This window comes from Equus przewalskii, chromosome 32 (genome assembly GCF_037783145.1).
Source record: "Equus przewalskii isolate Varuska chromosome 32, EquPr2, whole genome shotgun sequence".
NCBI classification, from domain to species: Eukaryota; Metazoa; Chordata; class Mammalia; order Perissodactyla; family Equidae; genus Equus; species Equus przewalskii.
Genome location: NC_091862.1, coordinates 21,148,193 through 21,158,866, shown reverse-complemented (window position 1 = coordinate 21,158,866; position 10,674 = coordinate 21,148,193). Strand labels below are relative to the sequence as shown.

General features: G+C 41.3%; 1 long non-coding RNA gene across 1 annotated transcript; it reads left to right on the top strand.

The window, feature by feature from the left end:
- The first annotated feature begins 1,404 nt into the window (after nt 1-1,404).
- Nucleotides 1,405-7,023, top strand: LOC139080750 (uncharacterized). The gene is made up of 3 exons (XR_011535491.1): nt 1,405-1,912; nt 3,457-3,518; nt 6,870-7,023. It is a non-coding gene; the product is annotated as an uncharacterized lncRNA (long non-coding RNA).
- Nucleotides 7,024-10,674: the final 3,651 nt, after the last annotated feature.

Genomic DNA, 10,674 nt, shown 5'->3' with positions numbered 1-10,674 from the left:
ACCTTTTCAGTTCCATCTCTTCTACTGGCTCAAACATCCCACACCCTAGGAGGCAGTCCCCATTGTCTCCAAGCAGAGTTGTGTGGCCTGAGTCTGTGCTCCCATAGCAACGTGTTCACACATCTTCCCAATTCAAAGTAATAATATATGGGAAGGTTGGTCTTCTTCATCAGAGGGTAAATCCTTTACGGTGGAGACTGTGTCACAGTTACGTCTGTATCCATGAGACGCAGCACAGTATCTGTCATATAGTTGGTTCTCCATGTTTATTGCATGAAGATTAAGAAGGAAAAAGATGGAAAGAAAGGAGGAAGGAAGAATTTTCTCTCTGGTTGAATATTTTAACTAAAGTTTCAATGTCTCCAAAGAGTTTGGGCATCAGGAGGTAAGTGTTGGTGATAAAGGAAGGTGAGTGAGGAGTGTAAAGAAAATGAGTAGATGGTAGATTCAGGGAGAAAGGAGGGCTGATGGTAGTAGGAAGTTGTCTGAATTCTACAAAGTCCATTGGCCTCCATTGAGCCTGCACTATGTCTAAATTACTTGGTGTTATCCCAAATAGACAAGCATCATAAAAATATATGCATTAAGCAGTGAGATAAAAGGTTACTGTGGCAAAAAAACCCATTCAGCAATGCATTTGCGGTACCACTGGGGCTCTTGGGTTTATGACAAGCAAATGGACCAGAAATAAATGAATGAGAAACCGTAATAAGGAGCATTGCAAACTACAATTTAGTTAATAATATACCTCAATTATGAAGTATATCCATAAACTTTGTAAATTAATTTCTTTTTTTCTCTCTCTTCTCACTTTCTTATGAACTGTTTCCAGGCTTCTCTTGTGGTATAAATAATCATATAATGGTACTTGCAGTGTAATTTCATTTTATCACAGCCAAGACCTGAAGTGAAAACTTCCCCATCTTAAAAAATGAAGTGTAAAATTTCATGAGTTAGTCTTAATTGTATCTCTCTGAGTCATGTTTCTCTAACTACTAAAACTTAACCCCAAATATTTTAGTGATGGGTAATATATAGTGAAATCTAGGAAACAGAATTCAGAAAATGCCAAAAAATTAGAGTAATATTCCTATCTTCATGTCATAATTTGTAAGTTATAAGTAGCTTATTTCCATATGCATCATTTTAATTTATCCTTAAGATCTGAATGTTATGGGAACCTAGACTGCAGATACTGAGGTTTTTGGTCTTTCAAAATTACCTTAAATGGCCTCCTTAGAGTCATTGAAGAGATAGGCAAAGCAGAAGTTTGGTATCTCCCTCCCAAACACCAAGTCCCTACCAGCATACAGCGCTATCATGTGCCTGGGAAAAATGTTTATTTTTTCTGTTGATTTTTTCAGTTTATGCTAAATGTTCTACGCACAGGGCTATGACTTAATACCAAACAAGATGTAATTGTGGACAAAGTCTTACTTGATAGAGAGTTGCTTTTGAAATTCATTTCCCGGGCTGGTATCACTGAACCAAGCCCTCAACACCTAGAAGGTAAAATCTACTATTATAAGAGGCCAATTATTCAAATAAAGAGGGTGGCTTAAGGATGAAATAAAATAGTTATACTTGCTCCTGTGCAGGAGTTATAATGTATTGAGATACGGTTGTTCAGTTGAGGCCAATAGGGGCAAGTCTGCTTTCTTTTGTAGAGCGTTTGTGGCCCGTCTTAAGGGAGTGGTTGTTTCTGATGTCAATTACAAGAGCAAGAGGAGGGTTCAGGTAAGAAATGAAGACCACGAAGGTAGGTTCCTGGTAGAGGGGAGAGAACACTATCTCTCTCTGAGTCTTGTTCTCTTTTTTCTAAACAGAAGAGTTTAGGTGTCTAGCTCCATGTTCCTGGGAGACTTGGAGAATGTGCTGGTACCCACTGTGTTGATATGGACCGAGAAAGAGGGTGAGTTTGATACTGTGAGCCCCAGAAAGCAGGTGGTATCTGTTAAGTGGAAGAATCTACAGTCATGTTACTCTAGGAATGTATTTTTTTCCTTTTGTTATGGCTGAGACTTTGATAGAGTCTTATCCAAATGTTTTAGCCTTGCATCAGCTGTACCACTAGGTGCACAAGTCAGGCCTGGAGCTTCTGCTAGGTATGCTTCTGCTAGGTATTTGAAGGATTGGTGGTGTTCTCTGAGACCAGGGTGGAGGCAGCAGTGGGAAACAATGAGAGCTTTCTAAGGTAGGAAGGGCTTAGGGTACAGTTGACACTCCATGGTCCGGTGACCACCATCTGTGTAGAGATTCTTCTTCACATTCTAACCTTGGTTCATTATAAGAAAAGCCATGGCTGCTTAGGCCAGGTGGAGAACTTCCCAAATCATATAGTTCATGCCACAGGGTCCAGATAGGATGGAAGCAAATGGAATACCACACCCACACAGAGGTTGAAGCAACCTATTGGTTAGTAATACTGCTTCTAGTCATTTCCAACTTATGGTAATAATGCTCTGATAGCACTAATCATGCAATTTGAAAACACATGATAACAGTTTAAATTATACTTTTAATGAGATTAGTTTTTCTTCTCAGCTTTTAATGAGATTAGTTTTTCTTCTCAGCTTGACTTGAGTTCTCTAACATTTATTGCTATTCAAAAACATGCCAGTGGACAAAATTTTTTTAAAATCCTGAATGCATATTATGATGATGAAAGTAAAGCTGAACCAGTACACAAATACAAAAACTTTTCCCTAGCTGTCCTAAATCAGTTAACTTAGGGCATTTCTATGATTGCCAAAAGGGGAAAATACTTTTGGTTTTCCCTCATGCTTAACTACACTTTGTCACACCCACAATAAAACTTTTCCTCTCATGTTTCTCAAAAATTGGGAGACTAGTTAAATTATTCATAACCAGGTAGAGTACACATTAAGCTCAGCTTTTGCTAAAACGTTTTTTTCCTGCTGTCAGTTGTGTCCCCAGGATAGATTGGATTTATGCAGAGGCAACATTCGGGGGCATTTGAGTAATAAATCTTCCCTGAGTCCTCTGAGGAAGCAGTATTTTACTGGCCAAGTGAAACGCTTCTTTTATTTAACCATTAACATAATGGAAGCAAATGTTCTCAGCATCAGCATTTCCCTTGGCCTAATACATGTTTTAACGTTCTATAAACTTAAATGATTTTAATGGCCTTATGTTCAGGAAATAAACACATAAACAAGATGCAGAAGAAATTTTCCTTCAGTGTTTTGCTTTTTAATGCCTATTTGGGGAGAAAAAGAAGGACGATTTCTATATTTTGAGGAAAATATTCAAATCGCTCAAGTTCTCCCTGAAATGCATCGAGATATGTACTATTAATTATTAGGATCAACTAGCTAACGTTCATTTAATGTTTACTAAGAAACAAAGTTTGTATTAAATGTTTCAAATGTTTCAAAATGTTTTGAATCCGCATGTGATCTAGATGTTTTTATTGTTACTATCCCCATTTTACAGATGAAGAAATGGAGGCACAAAGAAGTTAAATAACCTGTTCAAGGCTCTACCACAATTAAGAGGTAGAGGGAGTGTTCAAACTTTGGCTTGCTCCAGAACCATCCTCTGAGCCATCAGGCTACGTTATATACCTTTTAATCAAGTAGGATTTCTTCCAGGGATGCAAGGATGGTTCAATATCCACAAATCAATCAACCCTATCATCTAGTTGAGTACCATGTGCCAGGTCCCTTCCATGCAATATTGCTAACACCTACCACAGTGGTGAAGGAGGTATGATTACCTTCCATTTTCTGGATGAGAAATGAGAGGCTCACCATGACCTATGAACTTGCCAGAGCTCCCATGGCTCCTAGGTAGTAGGTGTGGGATGCGAACTCTGATCTGCTGAGGTTATAAGCTTTGTTCTTTCTAAGCACACACTTTGACTCAGTTCAGTGCTACTAAGATGTTTAAAGTTTTCACTGTGCACTCTAAGATCTACTTTGGAAGGAGGATTAATTTAAGAGCTAAATCTAGAGCTTCCAAAGAAACTTTCCAAGGGGGTTTGCATATTCACAGAGGAAATGGCAAATTCACTTTAGGACTGGGTTCCCAGGGTTCTTGTTACTGGGGTTGTAACTCAGAGAGAAAGCCTGAGTTGGGGGTCAGCCTGACTGGTTTTCTAAGTAGGTGCCCTGGGAATTTAAAGGTGGGTGGTGAAGTGTTACAAAAAAACGAGAGCTAAGGCAACACAAAAGAGACTTCTGTACAGTGCCTAGAATCAGGATCTGGGGGCCCTGGAAGCCCTGTGACACTTTTGGGAAATTAGCTGCAAATGGATCAAAAACTGTAAATACAACTAGCCATAAATACAACTGGATAAAACTTTTCTAAGTAGGTTCAACTATATTGGCTTTAGGATGGGAAGTTAAAAACTCTGCTAGTGTGTTCCAATATTTTCGTTTACAGCTGCTATTCAAATAAAGTGTGTTGTGTTATTCTTGAAACACCCTAGAGTAGTCTTCTTCTTTCTAGAACAGCTAGGAAAGAGCTTTTAAACTACCACACAGACACAGAGACTGTGTGAGTGAAGATCGGAGGTTGTTTTATAAACAGTTATTTTATTCAGGGGTTCATCATTTATTTAGAAATTTTAAAAGTGTTCATCTATAGACTGTTTTAAAGCACAACTATGAGAGATAAAAAGACAATTAGTTAAGATATTTAAAACATCTAGTAGTAATGCTAAGAACAGCAGGATAAAACCACAATTGGATAACTGAAGCTAAAAAGATAGCTGGAACCTCCTCTCCCAGTAGGAGACCTGTTTATAGTGACATTGGCCTGAGAACGGCAGAAAGGCGGCTGGGTGAATTGGAGCTGGCAGGATGTTAATAAGCCTCAGTAGAAGCAACCTTTCTCTTTACAGCAGTGACTCGCCTCTGGTTTTTGGAGTGGCAGAAATTCTCCAGCTGGCAGGGTGGGGCTACCCTTAGGCAAATTGTGTAGCAGGCCAAGTTAATACCTCCACCATGTTCTTCTTTTCATATTTCCCCCTCCTTTGTCTAGGTGGGTCCTCCCAGACGTCCCTTTCTTTTAACAGTGAGCTATCTATTAAGGGGCTTTGCTCTGGGTCAACGGGATATAAGGGTGCTTCACCCCTGGAACCTGTTTAAAAGGAGGATTAGAGGTGGAGGCGAGAGTGAAGGGGAGTGGACCTCAAACAGGGCTGGTTGCAGTATTTTCTGTATTGCTGGTCATAATCCATTAGCAGGCAAGTATTGTTTTGTGAAGCTTTTACTTTAGTTATACATTGTATGTGTGTGTATGTGTGTGTGTGCATACTAAGCGACAGTGAAAACTCTATTTCAAATTGTAGGTCATGGTAAAGAACATTTGTGGTCCAACGGCCGGGTGTTAATTATCTGGATTTGTGAGACAGCACGTAATGGTTCAAACCCCAGCTATGCAACTAAGTAGTTTCACGACTTCAGGCAAATTATTTAGCTGACTTGTGACTTAACGTTCTAGTCTTAAATAGGTGTAATAACAAGGCCTTTTGCACAGGGCTGTTGAGGTCATTAAAATAAGTTAAGAAAAGCAAAGCACTTCAAACAGTGTCTGGCATAAAATAAGTGCTCAGTCAGTAACATTGGCTATTATGATTGTTGTTATAACTGTCATTACTGTCGCTTGGGTAGACTGACTGATTTACTGCCCACTGTCCTATGGGAGAGACCAAGATAACGTGTGTCCTCAGACCAGCATCACTCGTGCTGTCCACAAAGTGGCTGGGCTTCCCAGGGCTCAGGGACTGGCATACAGTCGGTGATGAATGCCTGATTGCACCTGCTTGTTCTCATTGGCCAGTTCCCTTTTGCTTCGTTTCTCTCTAGAGTGAGGAGGGGGATTTGCTCACTCATGCACACACGTATTATGCAACTCGTGTTCGCAGAGTCCTTCCTGATGTCAGGAGCTGTTCTGGGTGCTGATGATAGGCTAGTGAGCAAAATGGCTGAGGTTCCTGCCCTAAGAATTTCTCAGCGGCAGAAAGACAACAAACAAGTATGCGTTTAGTATGATGGATAGTGGTGAGTGTTGTAAAAATGAGGCAGGATACAGACTGCACTGGGGGCAGGGGCCATTGCAACGATGCTATTTAGCTGGGGGTGGGGGCAGTGAGGGCCTCTCTGATACACTGACGTTTGAGCAGAAACCTGAGAGGAGTAGGGGAAGGGCATGCCGATATCTGGGAGAAGAGCCTTCCCGGCAGAGGTCGCTCAGGCCCTAAGGCGGGAGGGCGTTTGGTGTGTTCCAGAAATATCAAAGAGGCCAGGATGGAGAGAGTACATTGGGTAAGGAACAGAGTACTGGAGACGAGGTCAGAGGGATCTGAGGAAGCTCAATCACAGAGGGCCTTGGAGGCTATGATAGAGATTTGGGGTTTTATTCTGAGTGAGATGAAAAGTCACTGGGGTATTTTGATTGGAGAAGTGACTCTTTTACAAAGCTCACTCCGGCTATTGTGAGAAGAGTACAGTGGGGCAGGGGTGAAAACAGGGGGACCTGATAGGAGGCAAAAATCCAAGAGAAAGATGATAGGGATTGAAATAAGGTGGTAGTTCTCACAGGAGGGAGAAGTGGTGGGACCCTGGATATCCACTGAGGAAAGAGCCAGCGGAATTTGCTGATGGATTGCATCTGGAGTTATGGAGTAAAGAGAGGGGTCATTCTCTCCCATTCTGAAGTCTTGCAAACTTGAATGTTGTCCCAACAGCCAGGTTTCTTGGTTTCAAGTGACAGAAACTCAATTCAAACTAGCTTAAGTTAAAAAAAAAAAAAGCATGAAACTAAACTGGAAAGAGCAGGAGTGGTACTGGTCTGAGGATGTTTGTTCTCATTCTCTCTCATCTATGTCTCTCTGTGGTCAGCTTCTTCCTCTCAGAATGATTTCTCCATGCACTGGGGACATGGCTGTGGGCATTTATGAGCTGGAATTCTTAGCCACTTGTTCCTGGAGAGGAAAGAAGTTTCTTGGTCCTGCCTGAGTCAAGAGGATCCTTGAAGGAGAGTTCTTCTGTTACCATAAAGGTAGGACCTAAAGGTCCAGGCCAGTTTCCGCCCACCATCTTCAGTCACAGGCTACCTGTGGTGCCCCAGCATAGAACACCTCTCTCCCCAGCCCCCTCCGTCTGTCCAAATAAGAGCAAGGGCCAGTTCAGAAGCTGCAGGCCTCCTGCCTGACACTGTGAAACTGGGGGGATTTCAGCTATTTGTACAGGCCAAGACTCTAAAGGGCGGGCAGCAGTAGGTACCAGCACTGGCAAGGATGTGGCAGGCAAAGAGTAAGGCCTGGCAACGTAAAGCAACCCCACTGAGATTGGGAAGGCCCTTTCTTCCTTTCAGAATCCTTTCAGTTTATTTTGATCCCCACAGTAGTCCCTGAAATTGAGTAAGGTAGGAAACTAGCTGCCACCCATTTTTCACCTTACTCCTCTCCCCTGCCCTCCCCCAACCATTTAGAGTGAAGGAAAAGGAGATTCACAAAGGTTAAGTCATCAATGAAGGCTTCGAAAAGCTATTAGGTGGCAGCTTCAGGTAGGGATTGCTCAGTCTTCTCAACGCTGCTCCTGATTGTATAGAAATCCATATTTGATTACCTCTGAGTTCTCCAAAGTAGAGGATTGAGGCCTCTGTGGCTTTTCTTAAGAGGCTTATCAGATTGTGCAGATGCTTTCTTTGGCAAGTAAGACAAAAGAAACCCCAAATACCGGGCAAAGAAGAAGAAATCAGGCAGCTCTCAGGCTGAGAAATGCAAGTTGCTGTCCAGAAGTATCATGGGAAACTATTAAACAATATTTTGGGGAAAAACATCAGCACCATATCCGATGAGAAGGCAGGCTACCCAAAGAGCAAAAGACTCTGTAAAACAAACAAAAACCACCCCAAAACAAAACAAAACAACAAATGAGAATGTATGGGAAGAGTGGCTGGTCATCCTCTGATCTAGGTAGCAGCCCCATACAGAGCCTGGTGCCCATGGCAACCACTTCAGAAGCTGAGGGCAATGATGTGAACTGGTGAGACAAGTTAGCCATGCAAACCAAATTTTTCATAACGAGAGTTTGTGAAAATTCTCATTCAATTTTGCTCGAGGCACTTTCTGAACTGACAGCGATGATAGACACAGCTTTCTACGCTTTGTTTTTCTGAAGTTTAGGCATAATATATGTATTTTTTTATACACCACATGCAATTAATCTCCCTGTTTCAAATGTCTGCACAGTCCAGACATTCTCATAAGGAAGGTCTGGTATTCATTAATGTGAACAATTCTTCTTGAGCCATCAATTTCATCTCGGCTCAGCATGCATTTCTTTACACACTCATACATTCACTCCATTCCTCTCTGCTTCCTTAACTTCGCTAAACATTTCCTGAGTGCCTTGTGTGTACAAGGCTCCAGGCTAGGTAGAACAGGGTCTTGTGAATGGTGTGTGAATCTCGTGGGTGGAGTAAATTCTGTGGTCAATGCTATTAATATGGTAAATCATCGAAACTGAATCTTTGCCATGAGCTTAAGTTTTAAATGAAATATATACTATTTTGTTAAGTAAGTACCTAGTCAGGCCACCCCTGCAGTCTTGCATTGTCCTTTTTGCAGTTTTCTTTTTTCTAGAAGTTCTCATTTTCTCTCCAATTGTGCGAACAATTAGCTTGGGGTAGAGATTTGTCCACTGCAGGCAATTCTAGACAGACTTTGGTCTGTATATTCTTTCACTGACTACTGACAAAGCCTGCCACTCAGGTGTAGACGGCTTCTGATGCAGGTTTTACAATTTCATATTTATTTCTTTGAACAATGTAATTGTTCCCGAGGATTCATTTTAGAAGAATGAATAACTACTTCGCTTATATCTTGTCTCTTTTGCTTTCCCAAGGCTCTCAGATTAGTTTCTTAATCTCATTGCTTATCCTTATAAGTCAAAAACAATGTCTATTGTTTGGAAGTTCTTAAAAAAAAGAAAGGGAGTGAAGAAAGTAGGGATTGTTTTGATCTTAGACATTATGGCTGAAAAAGTAGGAAAGAAAACTTAAATGATGTTATTCTACAGTTCTCTCCTAATTAGTATCCATGACCTGACTCATTGAGTCTTCTCTTTTGTTTCAACAGAGCAGTATTCTATGACTCTGACATCTACATTGACTTGGAAGAAGCCATATAATTTTTTTGACTCATTTGAATTAGTTCTGAAAAAAACAACATTGTGTTTTATTCTTTCCACAGTGTAACTGGCAAACGAGTAGGAGTTGAGATGGCATCTTTTATCATTATCCTCCCTATCTAACTAGATGCATACAACAAGCACTGAGATCTTACCTAATTTCAGAGGGTAAAAAAAAATCCACAAATTTCCTATTTAAGATAAAGGATTGTTTCTTCTTTTTTTGGAGGAAGATTAGCCCTGAGCTAACTAATGCCAGTCCTCCTCTTTTTTGCTGAGGAAGCCTGGACCTGAGCTAACATCCATGCCCATCTTCCTCTGCTTTATATGTGGGATGTCTACCACAGCATGGCGTGCCAAGTGGTGCCGTGTCCGCACCTGGGATCCGAACTGGTGATCCGCGGGCCACCGAGAAGAGGAACATGCCGAACTTAACTGCTGCACCACCGGGCTGGCCCCAAGGATTATTTCTTTTGCTTTAAAATACTCTCATTATTTTAACCTAGAAAGGAAATACATTGCTGACCACTTCATCAAAATGGTGTTTATCATTAGGATTATTGCTCATTTCACATTTGGAACATGAACAGGATCTGTGAAGTAACACAACATCCTTGACATTATTTATCGTTGCGATGGTCTGATTTTATGACTCTGTGGCCCCATTTGCCCATGTTGCAATCATACTGTGGAACAGGGCAGAAGTTGTCTTTCTGATGTATTGGCTCTCTTGACATGTTAAGCAACCCATCAATTTCAGTCTTGTTAGATATGCACGGAACTTTTATTGCACATTCAGTTCTGCTTAAAACTCCTTCTGCCATTGTTTCTTTCCTTCTCCCAATAACAATTTGTCTTGACCTCCTGTATAAATGCTGTTGTGTAGCCCTGCTCTAACTGTTAACTGTATGGAAAAGTGGTGTCCACTGAAAAGCCCTGGAATTTAAAAAGAAGTGAAAGTTAGAATGAGAGTCTAGGAAGATCTGTTCTCCAAGTCACTCAAGTAAAGTGCCTTCTGCAGAGGAGAACTGAAGTCAAATTAAGAACCTAGACAGAGCGGTCTTGCTTTTTACATCAGATGTAGGTTTGGGAACCACAGACCTGTATTTTATCTTTAACAACATGGGTGGGGTCTGAGCCACCTGGGCAGTGGCCCCTCCTCTAACAGGATGAGTGGCATCCAAGAGGCTGCTGAATGTGTTTCTCTTTTGCAGGTGGAAACACTAATATTTAGGGATTGCTTTGAAGGACACTGGAAAAACTTCTCTTCTGTTTCCCAGAGCTGTAGGCTCTCAAATGTACTTCAAGATTCACATTGAAGCCACAATATCTAAACCCCATGTGGAGTATCTGTCAGCAGTTGCCAGATGTAGCTATATTCCCTTTGCTGATTCTCTACTCTCGCCTGTGAATGTGTCAATCTTGCCAGGTTACATGGCACCATATTTCTCAGAAGCAATGAGGGACATGTTGGAGATCCCTTTGGATCTGGTTTGTTTGTCTTCTCTTT